General features: G+C 41.2%; 1 protein-coding gene across 3 annotated transcripts in view; it reads left to right on the top strand.

The window, feature by feature from the left end:
* The window catches only part of TAOK1 (TAO kinase 1), a 75286-nt gene that overhangs the window by 2061 nt on the left and 54161 nt on the right, over positions 1–19064 (top strand). The window contains exon 2 of one of the 3 annotated variants that reach the window (XM_056322461.1): positions 12009–12217. The exons of the other annotated variants lie outside the window; for them this stretch is intronic. The gene's annotated coding sequence lies outside the window, so the exon portion shown is untranslated. The remainder of the gene's footprint in view (positions 1–12008; positions 12218–19064) is intronic. 3 annotated transcript variants of the gene reach the window in all.

Genomic DNA, 19064 nt, shown 5'->3' with positions numbered 1-19064 from the left:
CAGAACAACAACTTCTGTTGCAATAAATACGATTTTAGATACATTTTTCTTGGAACTACTTTGAGCCTACATTTGCCTTGCCTTTGTGCCTGTTCATAGTGAGCATGTCATAGTTTTTGCTACTTATGTCCAAGGGCAAACCTAATCAACGATTGGTTTGCGCCTTCATATTAGATTCTCCACAACACTGGCCTAGTTCTGACTGGTATGTTTGCCATTTTTAGGACTCCTCTTCCTTTTATCTGTAGACTGAAATACGTTGATAAACTTGAACCTTAATTTGTCCTTTGAACTTGAGAGGATGTTTTTTCTTCTCTGTTAAGAAGGTCTCACTGAAGAGAAAGTGATTCTGGTAGAACAGCTTAAATTAAATTTAATCCTGTTGAAACACAACTGCCTGAAGTAAAAACTCCTTGAATAGTTTGATGATTTTTTTTTTTCTTTTTAAGTAGACTGAAGTTAAATGCTCCATGTAGAGGACCAGATGTTGGCATTAAAATTACGTACAGATAAGGTGACTTAGGCCTCAAGTTAGACTTTTGGAAAAAGTTATTTGTCATATGTCCTTCCATTAAATTCTGGTGTAAACTAAGCTAGAGAATTTTAAATCCTTACTTCCATCTAAATAATATTTCCATTTGTGCAGCTTTCATATTTGCCTATCCATTATAATTCATCAGTTTTTGTCACCAGAATAATGTATTTTTAATAAGTTGTAAAACAGCCTCAGTTTTTATGCTTGGTGAGATACATTAGAACAGAAGCAAATATCACACTAATAATTACATCTTCAGATGTATCCTAGTAGTGGATTTCCTGTAATGAGGATGTTTTGTGGAGAACAATAGATATGGCAACAAATTCAGAGATTTGTTTTAAAGATGTTGTAGGTAGCCGACTCTGCAGTTGTGAGTTCCACTTTGACACAACCATTGCATACTCAACAGGAACTTCAGGTGGTTCCCAGGTACTTCGTTTTCAGGTGCTAATTCTTATTGTGGCAAAGATGGACTGGATGCACTACTGTTGTCTCTCTCATCTCTCTCTTCTGGAAGGATGTACTTCTGATCTAACTCAATAGGGACTACAGCCATTTGCAAATTATGCCTCATACAAGTTTATTTGACAGTGTAGATGTTTTGTCAAATAAGAGAATGTTTAGGGTTGATCTGGCTCTCTTTGTGATCCAGAAGTGGTAAGGAAGGTATGATTTATATCACTTGTCTTACTCCATTCTCAGTATATTTTGGAGAGCACTTGCATAATCACTAAAATCCTATCTCAGAAGCATTTTCTGTTGTGTTTCTGTTCATATTAAAATCACGTAAACAACATATTGTTACGTTGAAGTGCACACTAGAAACTGTAGAAATCTTTGGTATTACCAGTGGTGACCCAAGCTCTGAATTATAGTGGTTATGGGTGGCCATTACATTTTTCCTGTTCAAATATGTTATGTAGTGCAAAGGTTTTTGGGTTTATTTCCTTTTGTGAACCTGGACAAAGGGAAGAGCTTAACTTCAAAACAGGACTAGAATCATGTCTGAATTAGAAAGTTTTTCTGGGTTTGACAGCAGGGTTTCAGTTATGGGTAATGCAGATGTCCTCCCTCGGTTAACCATGTTTGGGGCAAGCTTACCTATAGCAGTACAGAGAGGGTTGATTTAATACCTTCTGATACTGATGGCTGGCCTTTCTTCTGTAACTCTCGAATGTGTCTTAATCTTCACCACTAACTGCTCCCTCTTGACCAACATGATGCAGGATGAAGCCCCGGTCTGTGTGGCCTTGTGCTCTCTGGTGAGTTCCTGCACACTGGAAGTTGAGGTGTGTGGTCCTATCTTCCACCTGCTTTTCCATGTATGTCATTCCATTGGCTCTGGTCTTTAATCCTTCACTGAGCTGAAGCTAACCTATGGAAAAATGCAAGTTTTGTGTCATCTTGGTGATCTGAAGTGGCCTCGGTGCACAGTTAGGTGCTGCTAGAGAAGCCCAAGGGACTCGGCTGCTGCACCATGACAGCCAGCAATTAGATCCGTTTGTGCTGCCATGGAACCACAGCTCGTTCAAAGAGAAGTGTTTGGACACAGCCATGGTTGGTGGCATTTTTTCCTGAACTTGTAGTAGTTAGGTTTCAGGATTCTTTGCTTTTATTGTTCTTTAATGTGCTGAGGAGTTGCTCATCATACATTGACTTATATGTGGAGGAGAGGCTAGAAAAAAATCCAATGGATAAAGGGTCAGAAAACCACTAATCCCCTCATGAGAAGTTCCAGAGGGAGCTCAGTTGTGCAGAGCTGGGAAGCAGAGTCCTTCCTGTGAAAGTAGAACTTAAAATATAAAAACAATCAGAGGTGAAGTGCAAAGTGTCTGAGGGGGGAAAGCGTGCTCAAAGTGGGAGGAGAGGATGGCAAGCTGTTTAAAAGCGCAGTTGGCTTTCAGACACTGTATTCCCTCTGCCTTGTCTAAGTGCTCATTTACAGTACAAAACTTGGAGGAAGAAATACTTTCTGAAGGCCCTTAGAAACACAGTGGACGTCAGACACCACAACGGGTGCTCCAAACCCGGTTTCTTAAAGCAGTTTTTGAACAAGTGTTTGGTGATCGTTGGAATGGCGGTATTTTTTTAATTACCAAAGGGAAGCAATTGAGAACTTTTAATGCTTTGTCAGAAATCAGTGCATTGTTGCTCTTGACAAATATTTTTGTAGTGTTTTTTACATCCTGCTAAATCTTGGTTTCTTTGCCAGAAGAAAAAGCAAGGTAGCCACTGTAAACATACCATGAAATTGCCAAAACAGTAATAAGTTTTGTCTAAGCAGAAAAGTTTCTCCAATTTAATCGGAGCTTGCTGGGCCTGGATGTGCAGAGTTATGCACCTACAGTGTAGCTTAGAGACGAGGGGTACGGTGAGGACAATCCCAACATGAGTTACAGTGATGATGGCTTCTTAATAGGAGTGGACAGTAGCTAATAGTTCTGCCTGTTGTATTGCTTGGCTAGAAACGGGTTTGATTTTTCTCTAGGGGTCAGGATGGGGTGACAGCATGAGATTTACATATTGAATATTGTCCTTAGAATGAAAAAGGCTAGAAATGTTTTGTTTTGGGGAAAGCTTAGATCCTGAGGAAAGAAGTAAAAATCACAGAACTCTAAAACTGGCAGGCTCTGCAGTTTTCTGTGCCTGTGATCTTCCACTGACCCTTATTACACTCCTGGCTACAGCCATGCAAATATTTTCTTTAGAGTGAGATGTAATTTTATAAAAACAGTTTTCTCCTACGCTCATCAAATGTAGCGTGTTTACAGGGCAGCCTTCTATCAGAATGTGGGTGAGTGGTGCCTGTGAATTTAGTTGGAGGCTTTTGTTGCGTGTCAGTTATGTCAAGCCATATTTGAAAAATAAATTTTGATTGTAATGTTAATCTCAGAGATTCTTGCTTATGGCTTGTAGACCCAAAACCAATGTGTGTTATACCTGAATTCCTAAAGCGCGGATAAAGTTGCTTTCAGCCTTTCACTTAGTTCAGCTAAACTTCAAAAACATTTTTTCTTCCCTTTAGTCTGCTGCCATTCACTGAGCATCAGTAGGCACAGTTTTTGAGGGGTTAGGTCCTTTAGGATCAGTCCCGCTCTTGGCATTGCTGGTTCAGCTTCAGTTCATTCTGGTCTGGCTGATTTTTAACCTGCGGAAAGCTTTGGGATCCAGGAGCATGGGAAAGTGGAATATGCGAATGCAAGTATGTTGAAAGGGTAGGGAACATTTCTTGTAACAGTTTTTGGCTTGTTCCTCGCCCATGTGTTCAGTGTGTTTTCCAAGCATCCAGCAATCCTTCCTCTTCCCTGACATACCACTACTCAAAGTCAATAACAGACCCATGAGCCTGTTCCCAGATAATTGTTGTACTGGGATTTCTTGGAAAGAATCGCATGTGGTATTGCACATGTTTGTTAACTTTTTGCCTCCCTCCCCCTTCTTAGTATGCAATTCTTATTTCCCGCCTCAGTCCCCTTTTAATTGGTGACTGGCACTCCCTCCCCCAGCCAAGGAGATGAGAGGAGAGGTTATTTTTGCTAACACTGTTTCTCAAATAGGCCACGGGTATACAGTAAGTAGCGCAGTAACTTTCTCCATCAGTTATTAAGATTTCTCAAGCTGTGTCCCGGTGGCAGTGCAACATGTTTCTTCCTTAGTTCTGGCTTGCAGTTGTCACCAGCATTAGCTCCTCCCAGTTCCCACTTCCTTGTAACCCAATCTGAATAAAGATCATGGGATTTGAATGTGCCTTGCTTTGCTGCTGCTCTGAATGTTTGGGTTGTCCCTGTGTTCTTCGTAAAGTGTACACGGTGATCTTGGCTTTCTGGCTTTGCCTGTCCCAAAGAGCAGTTGACAGTTGTTAAAATCAGTTCTGGGCCAGCCGTGATTCGATGCGATTAAACTGTGTTAAATGTGTTCCAGAACTGTTTCTTGGCCTAGATAGCAAACTAGTTAAAGTTTGCTTTTGAAATCTATTTATGTATGATTTGGCCCTGTACCCCTAGGTAAGCTGTCTGCCTCTTCAAGGGTCAAATGGAGCACAGGATCTATGCACAGCACATGGTCTTCTGCCTTTAAATCCACTGCCCTCCCACATCTTGAGCTTTTTTATTACTCTCTGCACATCGAAGTCTTGTCTTGAGAGTTATGTACTGGACTAACTGGAGTAATGTGGTTTCACCACCATAAAGACTAACTGTGTTGCAGTGATATGATTTTCCCTGGCATCAGCTGAGCTGCTACAAACTCCACTTTATACTTGTTCACTACATACCAGTATGCAGGCAGGCTCCTAGTTTGAGGTTTTTATGGAGGTTTGCCACTTTAATTAAAAAAGAGGGCAACCTAGGCCTTGACGAAATTTCATGCTGGCTTCTAGAAGTGCGTATCAAAGTTGGGAAGGAAATAATGATACGTTTCAGAGGCAGTGCCTCGCTAAGAATGCCAAGCTCCATTTTTATTATAGGTTAATTGCCATATAGGCAAACCCTGAACTCTTACCTGGGTTTTTGGCATAATTTTCCTTCTTCCCTTTCCACGCAAAACCCCCTCTAACCCATGCTTTGAAGTATTTAAAACTAGGTTAGTCTCTGGCTGGGGGTGTGTGGTAGAACCTCCTGTTAATTCTTGCTGGGACCTGCCCGTTTTGCAGCAAGAATGCAGGCGAACCCATCTGAATGCTGATCATCTGTCCTTCGCGGAGGATGGAATATTAGTTTTTCCTTCATTTGACACAATACATGGGCAAAGGAATCCTAGAGCATCTCGATTCCAAAAGCCACTTCAGGTGCCCAGAGCCATACAAGGAGTGCGTGCCAGTGGAGAGGGCTTCCTAAGGATGCTTGGTCTGAATTTAGTTGATTGTATGACAGTCACTGGAGATATTTCCTTCTCCCGGTCTCAGAAGATGTTGTTGTGAGCTGCTAGCTCAGAAGTTGACCACATTCTTGCCAGATCAACCTACACAGAAGTCCTGAACTGACCAGAGTCTTCAGAATTTCAGTCTGTTGCTGACTGGGAAGGCAGAGCGCAGGGCTGCAAACACTAAGATAACCTGTACTTAAGAAGAGGTCAATATGCATGCTTTTTATCCAAAATAAAATGTTACGGAAGAAGCAAGTTCCCATCATCACCATTAGCTTTGATTTTGTTGCAATACTGATGTTTTAAATCTGTTTGCAAAAGCAAGACTGGGCAAAAGATTTGTTCCTGATTTGACAATAACAAGCAGAGTGCTTTGGATACTAGACTAACATGAAAATAGTTTACTTACAAAGAATGTGATTTACCTTCACTAGCTCATAATTTGTCACAAAAACATAAAGAACTTTTACATAATTATTTGCTGGTTCATTGAAAAAGATTTGCTGTGCCATTTTTGATGGACGCTATTTTTTAAAGTATTTCGGAAAAGTTCCTACATTTTCCAAAACATTTTAGTGGTAGGTGCTTTTTGTTAAAATCACCCTATGTCTTGGATATATGAATTCGCACATTATTTTAAGTATCTTATATTTTCCCCTATGGCAGGAAATGGTAATTGTGGGCGACTGTGCAGGCAGGCCATCACGCAGGGCTCTGGAGTCTTTCCACAGTGGCTGGTCCAGCCCTGGGATGTACAATCATTGTTTGAATAGTCTTCCTATTGTGCTCTCTGGTATTGAAAATTAATTACTGTAGTGACTATAAATTGGTATAATCACTATACTTCTTGTAGGTATTACAAATATTTTTATGTTTAAATAGAAACAGTGATCATTAATATTAATATGATGAGAAATGAAATACTAATACACAAATAGAAATTTAAGTAAGCTATAACACAGAAAGATTATCTTACACATGTGATGTTTTTATACCTTTCTCTGAGTTGGCAGAATAATAATAGTAATTTTGAGTTCTGAATTTCATCCATAAATGTCAAGGTATTTTAAAAGGATGATGAATGCGTATTTATTTTTCACATTTATAAAGCAGGGATACTGAAGTACAGGTGGAAGAGTAAGTGATTTGCCCAGCATAGCTGGTGACAGAGGTAGAAAACTTTGTCTCCTCGGTCCCCAATTAACATCTGACCAGCAGGACTGCAGTGCCTTCTAGGTTGTAAAGTAGAAGCAGAAGTGTATGCAATACTGCACTGTCTGTGGGATGCGGTGGAGCAGCACAGACCTCAAAGTTCAGGAGCAGCACTGTCCCAGATCTCTTCCCGAAAGTCGCGCTGGCCTAGTGATAATGCAGGCAATTGGTTTTTTTTTCTTATCATAATGGCAATTTGATGCCGTTCATGAACGAGCTGGCTAGATCTTGAAGTTTGTAATATGTTACTGTGATGTGATTTGTTGCTGATTTTTATTTTCATTTTTAAATAAATCTGAGAGAGGCCTTTAATGTATTGTAGATCAGTCACTGAACTTGATGAACAGCAATCTAAATTTTTCATTTTGGGAATCAGTCACATGCAGGGATAACTGGGGACTGCTCACCTAAGTAAAAAAATATTCTTGAGCATATATAATTGCAAGACTTGGGGATTGTCTGGACATCTTTATGGAGATCTGTGGAGGCAGAGTGCATTGTTTTATCTTGTTTGTGCAGTCCCTACTGCAGCTGAATCTCACATCTTCTTAAGGGTCTAGTTATTGTGTAATGCAAATGCATACTGCTGTTTTCTTTAAAAAGCTGAAAGTGTTCTCACCTGATGCACTAGGAAGGAAGAAGGGCTTTGAGCCTCTGTAACCTGTCAGGAATCTGTAAGCATTGCCAAGCGAGCCATTGCTTGGCTCATCACAAGTAACTTTCATCTGTTCTAGATTCTACTTTGTCTCTGCAGAGAGGTTTATAGTGTTGGTATTCATTTAAAGCGTATCTATGTAGTAAAATTGCTGGGGCTTACCGGGAAATAATAAAACTAAGGATTTTGTTGCTTCAGTCTTCTTATTTTTAAACTGAATAATCCAAAAAGCATAAAAATCCTGAAATTTGAGAACCTTTGTGGAAGTGCTAAATATTTTGGGACCTTGGTTTTCTGAGGGGTTTTTGTTCCATGTTGCCGCAGCCATGGAGTATGAAATTTAGCAAGTTTTCTTCGAGATCTGCTTTTAGCTTTGGAACTAACACTACCAGTGCTGGTTTGAAATACTTCATACCTGTTTTTCATGTGCATTGCAAAATCTACCTACCTATTTACATAGGTGTTGGGGAAATAAGGATGATACGGACTAGCATGAGTGGTATGGAGCAGCATGAGTGGAAGGAGAGTATGGTGTGAGTTGTGATTCTACTTGTCTGCTTATTTTCTGGTTTGGAGGCATCGAGCACCTGCTGATTTAGGGGTTTTCTGTGTGTGATTTCATGCCTGTGATTAGCATTTCTAATGACATGACACATACAGTCTCACCACTAAAATACGTTCTGTAAATATGTAAACAGAAAATTACAGAGATGGTCATTGTCCGTCTGTCCTGACTAGTCTCCAGAGTTAACCCAACAGGATTCAGCATGCTTCATTGGGCCCATCTGATATAACAGATCTCAGACTTCAAACCTATGAGTAAAATTCCTTCTCTGAGTGGAGTTACCACCTCCTTATGATGCTTCCTTAATGGCAGTTGCTTGTCTCATTTTCTTTCTTTTAATCACTGAGGCAGGAGATTGAGACACGTAGATAGTGTGTTCCAGTGTCTTAGCATTTCACTGTTCAAAGTCTTAAAGACAAACTCTTTAGTAAACTTCAGCTGCTTCACAGAAATCTGTAATTGCATTTTATCTGAAATCACCCATTTGTAATGCCAGAATTTCTCAGAGTGGATGATGAATAGTAATACAGGACCTGTAAATTCTGGGGAGGTGGGAGAGATCCTGTACAATGGCATCTGTTAAAATTTTTTTCTGGACAAAATCTGAGAACGATACCTGGTTAGTTGATGTTATTGCTGGGGCATTGTCCCTAAGTTAATAGCAAGGCTATGTTTTATTTTCTGCGTTGAGAAATTATTAGTATTCTGTCTGAGTTGAGCAGGCTGCTAATACCAGTTAGCTTGTGCATGAGGTGGAGATGGCAGTTGCCTAAATTTCGTATTTAATTACCAAAAAAATCACAGCAAAGAGCTATTGAATGATGTGTCACCATTCTGCTGTTCGGGAACTATCAGTGGAACCATGTGACCACTGGGTATTTAGTATCTTCTCCTTCTGTAATTCTCCTTTTTTTTTTCTTTGCTGTTTTTTGTTGCTGTTTAAGTCTTAAATTGTTAGGAGCAAGGAAAATGGTTGTGTACCATCTAGTTCAGTGTCTTGAATCTCCAAGAAGCATGCTGGAGATATATTTCCAAGATTTTGTAGGTATTTCTCACTTAAAACCTGTTGTTTCTGAGCTTGCCAGTCATGTTAATGTGTTGAGTTCAGGTATTACATTAAAGATAAATCTCCCTGTGACATGGAGCAGTCAGTGCACGTGTTCTAGCATGGGCATCTCCTGAGTTTTAATAAATACAGACAAGGTTATCACTGCAAGAGGTGTGGTTTTTTTTCCCTCTGCAGGTGCTACCTTCTGCATGCATACACATCTAGCAGTTCCTCTGTCTCTGGTGTAGCATGCGTACTTGCTCTGCAGGAAAGATGCTTCTTAGAATCCTTAACTCATACGGAAGAAATAACTTTATAAAGCCTTTAAGTAAGAGCAGTTTCCAATTTACAGTGATTTAAACATGCTGTGCTTTGCTTTTTTTCATCGTGGTAAAAGCCACTTGCCTGTTTAACTCGAAACCTGTAATAAAACAGGCATAAACAAGCATAAAACAATGTAGCATGCAAGGTACGTTCTATAGGTGAACAGTAACTAACCACCTCTTAACTTGGTTCTGCCTGGCCTGGAAAGCATGGAGGCTGTCGCCTTTCCCATTTGGGTGGGCTGCTTTCATGGGCCAGGGGGTCTGCAGGGAATAACCCTTTACCCCTGGACACACTGAAGTTTTGAATTGTCCAGAAGGGAAGAAAGAGCAAGCAGCGGAGCGTTGTTCCAAGCTGTTTGAGGGAGAGCTGCTTCCCTCCTGTTTGGGTTTTGCTTTTTTTGTAGGTGTGATGTCATCATTCTGCGAGGTCTGCGCCGCTGCGTCCTCCAGGAAAACAAAACAGAGGGACGAGACCTGAATGTCAAATACAAAAAACAAGCGGATCTGATTCTTCCTCTCCTCCCTCCCCTTTTTTCTTTGAAAGGAGCTTTCAAGCTGACTTTATACAACAGGAATTAGCTTTGTAGAAAAAAGGGAGCAGAAGCACAGTTCCTTCTTTTCAGTTCTTACTATCAAGTTCTCAAAAATAACTTCTGCCTGCCTGGCTGGCAGATGTGATGTATATTATGTGCTAGATGCAAATATACGGGCATTTTATAAATACCTAAGTCCTGCTTGCTTCAGGGATCTTTTCCCTTTTAATGTAACCTTTCTCTGTTTTTACTGTTTTGGAGATCCCTAAATAAGCACTGCACAGAGACTCCTTGTCATGTTTGTGCTGGTTTCTACCAGGGAACTGTCCCATACACTTGAGATGTTTATACAGATATCATGGTAGTACTAACAGCGGCCTTCCACCAAGATTGCTGTTGGGTTGTGGCCAGGGTCAGGGGAGCAGCCAAAACCAACTGCAGAGCTGATAGAACCAGGCTGATTTTTGTTCAGGCCTGTGAAATTTAACATAAGAGCGTATCCGAGTTCTTCCTTCTTTACGGGAGCCCTTTTGTGGCCTAGCAGCAGCTGGCTTTCATGTGGCTTGTTAGCTATCCTGAGCAGCACGCTTCGTTTAAATGTGGATAGGGTTTTTTTCTTTTTTCAGGCTGGAGCTCTGGATACTCCCTCATTCAACATGACTTTGCAAAATAATCTGCAGAGAGGCATTTTCAGGTGTTGGGAGGCTGTCGGCTCCGAGTTTGGTTGTGAGAGGACAGGCTGGTGGTCTCTGAGAAGCTGTCCAGATGTAGTAAGAACTCTGGGCAGTGAGCAACACTGGTGCTGATATTCTTTGCCCCGTTGTGTTCAGGAACCTTAATTACTTCTTGGTTGCTCTTTATAGCTTGTGTACAAAAAGTAAATACTGTTTTCTGGCATGGCGTGTTGAGTTCTCAGTAGCTCCCTGTCCAGCTGGGCGGCATGGGTGATCTGCATGCATGATGAAGGAGCAGTTCTCACTGTTTGCTGGTTGGTTGTTAGGGGTGTATCTGCCCAAGGTATCAGGAGGTTGTCCTACTTTCCCAGCTCAAAAATCCAGGATCCTTAGAATTTGTAAAATGGACACCTGACTTTCCCTTTGTTTATTAGCCAACAAGAGCAGTCAGCAAATAGATCTTTTAATAAAGGAAATGTTGCTTGAAACTTTACTGGTTTTTTTCCCCTCTTATTTGTCTGTTCCTACTGACAAACAAAAGGCATAATCCGTTATTCCAAACTGCTGAAAAAGAGGCTTCAAATTGCCAGGTATGAAATTATGCTGCTTGTTCAGTTACCAGTAGGAAACGGCATGTGAGATGTTTCAAAACCTACAAAGGAGAAAGTTCTTTGTACGTGTGAATTTAGTATTCACAAAAGGTGTCAGATTGACAGCCTTGGAGATTGTGGAGATGGGAATTTTATTTGTCCCTAGAGTAGGTGCAGTGCAGACTGCAATAGTGCAGAAATTTCCTGTATTACTCTACTGTTACACCCTACTAGTGCCCTTCACAGGCAGACTCTAGGGGTGAGGAGCTCCTGCTTTCCCTGTGCCCCTTCCAATAGTTGGCTGCCAAAAGGATGTGAGGGTGTTTTTTTTCTCCTGTTACGATGTGGGTGCTTGTCTCCTGCAATCTAAACAGACGTGAAAGGGATTTGATAACATCTACCTCTAAACAGCCACTGGAGCAGAGACAGCCTTCAGCCCCCATGCTCTCTGGTTGTGTGCAGGCTGGGAGTCTCGAGGTGAAAGATGTTGGCGGTTATGATTCTGTTATTCACAGACTTAGCCATTCTTCTGCAAAGGTTTAACGCTGTCTTGTGGTAAATGTAAGTTATATTGAGATTCAAGATTATAAAATCAGGTAAATTAATATTTCTCCTTATTTTAATAGACTGGGCACTGGGTGAAACTTGAAAAAGAAACACTGACCCCATGTAGTTAATAGTTGGCGTAAGAAATGGGATGTCAGACCTTTCTGTTCTTGCTGTGAACTTGTGTGGTCTCAGACAAGTCAACTTTTAGTCACATAGTTTACATGTTTGTAAGGTAAGACTGTTTACTGCAACTCTGCTAAGTACTCAGCAAATATCATGTGCTTTTTAAGCCTTGGTAATGAAAGTATAGGTCAGATGTGACATTGTGAGTTTTGGCAGTTGAATAATATCCTTTTAGGAGAAAGAGTGAAAATAGGGGGTGGGGGCCAGGGAGAGGTGGGGGAGATGGAGCGACCCATAGTCACCAGAGCTCTGGTCTTTCCACACTCTTCCAGATCCAGTATAAGGCCTGAGAAATGCCAAAGAACCTGTGAATGGAGACATCATAGGTGTGGTCTTCTCCATCCTGTTGAGCTGACACAGTTGGCCCATGTCAGTCATGCAGAGCAGTCATCCTCTCTCTGCAGGCTGTGAAACCATCGCTCTGAGCTGCAATCTGCTTTCCTCAAACTGTACGGACAATACACTTGAATGCCACAGACTGGTAATATTTCAGCTTCAGAATGAATGGTCTTTATTCCAGACAGATGATTTTATTTTACTTTTCACCAGCAATTAAATACCATCAGCCCTGGTACAAACCATCACTTCCATCCCAAAAGGAACAGCTCTTTGTTAAAGCTTCTGCTGTTCACCAGGACAAAATTTCTAGTACAGTTTCTCAGTATAAAGTATCTGTGGCATGATGAAATCTAAAGATGTGTAGCTGTCATTAAGCTGAATTTTAGGTAACAACTGATTGTCTTCTCATGTGGTCTTTTACTTTTTAAATTCCATGAGTTTTCTTAAATTTTAAGTGAAAAGTGATGCAAATTTTTCTGCCTTAGAGTTAAGGTCTAGTTCACTGCAGCCATAGCTGTGTATAAGGTAGATGCTTCAATACTGTAAGGAGGAGGATTATTTTAGGGGAAACTGGACAGATATGGTGGCAGTATTGAAATTCTAATGCAGCCAATTTGTTTTGTCTAAAAATGCTTGATAAACTCTCCAGGGAAATAGGAGGATGTCTGGGCGGCATCATGTAAGAAAAGTGCAGTGTTTTGTGCAAGTTATCCATTTACTAAAATGAAAATGGAGAAAGAATACCAAGCCCTGTTTTTGGGGAAAAAAAACCCCCAACAACCCAACACCAAAACAAACCAGCAGGTGATTTATTTTTGAAAATTTCTAATGTCCCACTGGCAAGGTCTGTTCGATTGCTCTCTTGGGGCTGTTTTTGTGACTGTCCTTGTCCCCTGGCACTGCGCTACTTCCTTATCTTGATAGAGCCAGACCCCTATGTCGCATACTTGCAACCATTTTAAGGAAGCCCTTTAGACCCATACAGCTTGATCCTGCTCTGGCTGTGCCATGTGGTTGTTGCTCTGGGTAGTAACTTCTATCATCTCCAGTTACCAGCCTCTGAGTAGCATGGCTTAGCTTCGACCAAATCACTGATAGCCTTCGGGTCACAGGCTCCTCAGAACAGCCTCTGCTGCCATCCAGCAAGGTACAGGCTAAGACAAAGGCCTTAGAGCTCAATCCCTGCCAGCAGTGAATGCTTAAGGAGAAGTGTAAGATTATTTTAATTGGCTTTTTCTTTGCAATGCTGTGCCTTTCCTGTGTCTCTCAAAGATCAGATCAGTGTTGGAAAAGTCACCTGTTGGCAGCTCCCTGCCTCAGCTCATGTGAAAGCTGTGGCCAGAGTCCTTGAAAAAAGCAGGACAACCTTGTTTTCAGAAAACCCAAGTGTGAAAGCAGGTTCTACCATATCTCAATTAACCTTTTATTTAAAGGCACAGAAAATAGTTTTGTCCATCGACTGAAGCAATCAAATTATTGTTCACCTCAACTAAAGGGTAGGAGGGGAAATGGTTGCTGATTGTTTCTTTTTCATTCATTTGCTTTTGTGAATGATTGCTGAGAACAGCTGGATTAAGCAGCTTTGTGTGTGAGCACACAAAGAACTTGTGAAATATAAAGGTGTTTGGATCTGCTATTGGAGTAGAGCAACTTCCGATTACAGTTTTATGTCCAATTTAGGATAGATGTGTTCCTACTTGAGCTGAATTGCCTTTTCAGCCTTAAAATTCTTTAGTGCTTATTAGGTACATTCAAGCGATTTAAGCACTTTCCTCCTCTCTTCAGGCCAGAAGAAAGTGCTGTATTTCTTGCCTGGGAGCTGGAGAAGTGGTGTACAGGAGAAAAAACTTCTTAAATACTCCCAGTAAGAGTCAGCCTGGGTAGAATGGACCTTGGGCATTAAAACCTGCTTTGTGGCCCTGGTTTCTGAATTGTTGTTCCAAGTATTTGCTTCAGGTGCAGATGCTGACCTACCTCTTTCATCCCTTGTATTCAGGACAATTAGCAATACTGCCAAAACCAGAAAAGAGCCAGATAATTTTTTTAGAGCAGGTTTTTGGAGAAAAGATGTAGTCATTTACCTTCTGTGTGTGCAGAATGATGTATCTACTTAACCTGTCTTTCTAGTGGAGAGGCAGGCAAGCAGCAGGATGCCTAAGTCTGTGATTTGATGGAACTTTTAGTAAACCTTCTCTAAGGAGAGGTCTGCTGAATTTACTGGTTATGTTCTACTGCAGTGGATTCCACTTTTCACTTCTGATTGCAGTTGCTGTGCACTAGTGATTGCAGATGCTGTTGTTAGAGAAAACGTAGCACTTGAGCATTCCATGCATATAGGCAAGTAAAGGTTAATTTGTTTTATACAAGTTCCATCAAGATGGAGACTCTCTTTGTATTTGCAAAACACCTCCTAGAACAGGGGCTCATTCCTTGGTGGGACCTACTCTTACAGCGATTGTACAATGGTAGTAAGAGGGTAAACCAGCACTCTGCATTGCTGCGGCGTTTTGCAGCTCCTGGTGCTGAGCAGGCAGTTATCCTCAGAGAGCAGCTGAAGATGCTCCAGCCCTGGGCTATGGGAGATCAGAAGGACTTTTCCCTGCAAGAGAGAGGCTCCTCTTGTTTCCAGTTCCTAGACTGTTGGGAATCTCTGTCCTGTGTTCAGTGAATCATTCCTGGAGAGCACCCAGGCAGTGTGGAGGAGGAAAATGCCTGGTGTGAATGCAGAAGGTATAAAAGTCAGATGAGAGAGAAGAGATAAGAATACGCCAGGACAGAAGTATAGGGAAACTGGGGCTGCAGAGGGATCAGAGAGGAAGGAGCTACAGCGGATGGAGAAATGGAGCTGGAGGTTTTTAGGAGAGGTGACTTGGGAGCCTGGGAGATGGAAAGGGAGGCAGCGAGCAAAGATGGGTGGCAAGGGAGATGGCAGTCTGAATTCTGACACTTTCTAATTTTGGAGTGCTTGCCTTTGTAAACTTAATAATTTTGTTCTAATACACTAGATACAAAAATTACATTTTCTGTTCTGAGGAATTTGGTTACTATGGTAATGGGTATATAAGTACATAGGAGATAAGATGTCAGCAAACGGAACAGCTGTAATGTAGCACACTAACCTGTGACTGCCGGTGTTTGGGAGGCAGGCCGCTACAAATTTCTCCTGCTTCAGTCTCGTATCTCACTGCCGGGATGTCTGTTTCTGTGTGAAGGTGACGTCAGAGCCTCTACAATAAATCTTTCGGGTTTATGGAATTTCAGCAGACGTGCCCAAACTTTCTGGGTAAACAGACCACGTACCTCCCTTCTGTGCCAGGACAGGGAGGTCTATGTGTTCCCACCCAGCTGCTGGCAGTGCAGGACTGGTGCACTTGTGCTGACCAGCTGGACCGTGAGCATGTGGGATGGGAGCAGGCTGCTACTGCCTGCCCTCTGCTCTGGCACCCTCCTTCCCCCTTGCTCAGAGGCCAGGGCTGGCTGAGCCAAGGGTGGGTGACTTGTTCCCAGGTCACACCACCGGTTTCCCCCTGCTCGCTGTTTGTGCCCATCTAGATGTCTAGATGGGGTAGCGCAGCTGGTACCTATTTCATACGTCTTTGCCAGAAGCCATTGCTTTCATTACAGCAGCTTGGTGATGCCAGAGCAGTTTTGGGGAAGGTGATGGGGAGCAGGAGCATACTGGGGTCAGGCAGGAATGTGGGGCAGCCATCGGCATAGGTGTGGGAAGGATGATTGTTCGTGCATGCTTATCCCTTTGCTTCCCCCATCTGCAACAAGGATACGTTTTGTGTGCCCACCCATGCCTTCTGATTTAAAAACTACCTGTACAGTTTTTCCCGTGCTTGGGGACAGGTGGGTTCTTAGGGTGACTGTCCTCAGCAGGAGAGGGTTGCTGGAGAGTTGATGGAGCAAGACAGTGGCCAGGCTGGAGGAGCACTGCAAGTACAGTTCCCCTCATGTAGATGAATGTCAGTACAGCACAGGACACAGCATCATGCTGGAGGTTTCTTAAAGCCAAGGATGGTGTGTGATGGTTTAGGGACTGGTAACGGGAAGGTGAGTTAGTGCTGTTGAAGGAGGAAGTGTGGGCTGGAGGGAAACTGCTGATAGTTTTCAAAGAGCAGTCTTCAGACAGTTTTAAATGGCATTTTGGTCTTGATGGACACATGAAAGGACTGCTTTAATAAAATTTGCTGGAGCAAAGTTGAGAGGCATCATCAGTCCAGAGGGGAGGACGGGAGTCTCACTCAGCAGGACTGAATGAGATGGAGGATTTGCAATAATAGAGACATAAACAGGACAGGACAAAGTGCATGGTCATGCAGTAACAACGAATGTACAATAATATATTTATATAATATATGTAAAAATATATGAAATATAAAAATGTTGCTTTTCAGTTAGAAATGGAAAGATGCAAAAGACTCAAGTATAACCATTGGTACCATGGTGATGTTAAAATTTTAATGCTGGTGTGTCCAGGAATTAAGCAGATATGGAGAATTCTGGTCAGGGATGTTAAAAAACAGAAAAGTGCCTTAGTTTGGGACAGATGTGAGGAAGGGCTGTTAGGATGGTCTGGGAAATCTGTTCTTTCTCCTGCGTCATAAAGGGAGGCAAAACTGGCTTGCTTTTTTTTCAGCTAACAGGCTAAAGGGATGTGTGTTATGTTTCTGTACTTGTGCTTATCATTCAGTATTGAAAAGGGAAGAAAATTGTTTAAGCTTTAAGGACAGTGTGGGAAAAAGAAAGTCAGGAGTGACCAACCTAACAGAGCACACAGAAAGAGGCATTAACATTATGGCAAGAGTATTTGTAATCTGAAGAATAATAAATACAAACTGTAAATCAGTCTTAATAAGTTCTTAATCTTAAATTGGTTCCTAATCAAAATAGGAGTGGGGTTCTGAAGCAGCCATGTAATCAGAGTAGTGGCTTTGAGAAGTTCTCAGGAGTTGGTTATTATTTGATAATTGGATTCTATTATATAGTTGCCTACAGTAGCAGGAATAGGACTCAATAGGACCTTCAGTTCTATGATCTTAACTATCCAATTGAGACATGTTCTGTATCTGATCCACTCTACCTAAATTGTTTTGTATATTAATTAAAATAATCATTTTACCCATAAAAGCAGATAAAAATCATCAAATTAAAAGGGTATGCTTGTTATCTTAATACATACTGAAAGGTATTTTTTGTTCTAAGTGAAAGGCATAAAGAGAAGTAATCTAGACCTTGCAGAACCCACTAGAGAAGCATTTCTTCAAGTAGGTAAAATAGTGAAAAAGGTGTTTTTCGATTTGTTGTTTGCTTTTGGTTGTTTGACTCATCCATTTGCTGTGTTCTGTTTTAAAAAATCGTTCTTCTCAGTCATGTGGAGACAGGAAAAATAAATACTCAACTTAAGCTGGAGTAAAACTGGATGACAAATTGCCATGACTTTGAGGAATTCCAGCAGAAAAGGAGGAGCTCACGGGCTCTAGAAATGTGTGAAATAATTGCTCAGTAAAGGTACTCCATTTATGGGTACAGATAATCTGGTACAACAGATTTAACAGTTGTAGAGGGTTTTAAACTCTTTTGATGCTGAAGTATGTTTGAACCCCTTTTTGAACCTGTTTTCAGTTACAGACTTCCATAAGCAGCTGTATACCCTTGCGTACTGCTAACAACTTTTTGTGTGCTCTGTTAGGTTGGTCGCTCCTAAAGAACAGAATAATCTTTCACTGGTGATCTGTTCTGAAATGGCATTTCTGCATTTGCCTGGTGAGGAAGGTCTGTCACATACATGCTCATTATTTCTGTGCAGCATTTCAATAAACCTTTTTTCTGTTTATGATGGTAGTCATATATTTTATAAACTTCTGTGTTAAACAAAATTGACCTTTTCCATAACAAGGTGTGTTTTGATGATGCTTGTTTGACCCTAGAACAATAGCAATATAAAAATTGTCATCCGGATTCTGACACATTGCCTGTCTGGTCCTATCTGCAGTTTCTAGCAGTTGATAACAACTGGATGCTTCAGAAGAGGTGCCAGGAGCATTCAGGGATACCTTAGCTAACCTATCTGTGTGGATGTTCTTACTCGTGTAAATGTCTAGTTTAAAAAGCAATGTTTATATCTCTTGGGTTCTGTACCCTGCAGTAATTTCTGCAGGTTAATTTTGCTCTTTATAGCTTGATTGGTTGAATTCCTTCACTGTTATGCTGCTCTTAAATTTTCTGGACTCTCTCCTTGTTCTTGAAATCTGAGCACTTGACATGGCCTTCTTATATATGATTTTTAACTCTTACAGCTTTTCTCTTCAAGCTTAGTCTGTCATCTTGGACATTTACTATTTCCTATTTTTGAGACCTTTTTGTATTGTACTTTTACTTCATTGCTAGATGTGAGTGAAGAATAATAGCTAGGAGCAGACCATGGTAGAGACTACCTTAATGTATTGTCAGAAATTCTATCTTACTTTCCTAATTGATTCTTTGTGGTTGGTTTTTTTTTTTTTGTTTTGGCTTAAAAAGTGTGACATTGTCTTTGCATGATTTTCCAGTTATTTTCTTTGAGCTGTCTGCATAAGGCTCAGCTCCTGAGTTTAGTTGAAGACTAGGTATGTGCTTGACGGTTCTTTACTTTTTGACATTTCACCTCCTGCCTTGTTGCTCATTCATGTCATTTTTTAAGGTTGCTGGCTACTTTCTGGTACTGCCAACTGCCCTAAATAAAACTTGTCGTGTGCCTTGCCCTCCTGTTCCAGATCTTAAATGCAAATACTATGCAGGATCTGCACAGTATCTGTGGTCACACTAGTGGCAAGGGTCTTTTCCCTTGCCCAAAATGTGTAATTATATACCTGACCTCTTGCTTTTTTCAGTTTTGTATCAGTTCAGAGGTAATGCTTCTGTTCTCCACCTATGACTAATTAATACTCACCATAATTTTGTATCAAGACTTTGCCCACTTCTTTTTGAATATTCTTTTGAGTTGT

This window comes from Falco biarmicus, chromosome 1 (assembly GCF_023638135.1).
Source record: "Falco biarmicus isolate bFalBia1 chromosome 1, bFalBia1.pri, whole genome shotgun sequence".
Classification (NCBI taxonomy): Eukaryota; Metazoa; Chordata; class Aves; order Falconiformes; family Falconidae; genus Falco; species Falco biarmicus.
The sequence above is the reverse complement of the archived record's forward strand: the minus strand, read 5'-3'. Positions and strand labels throughout refer to the sequence as shown.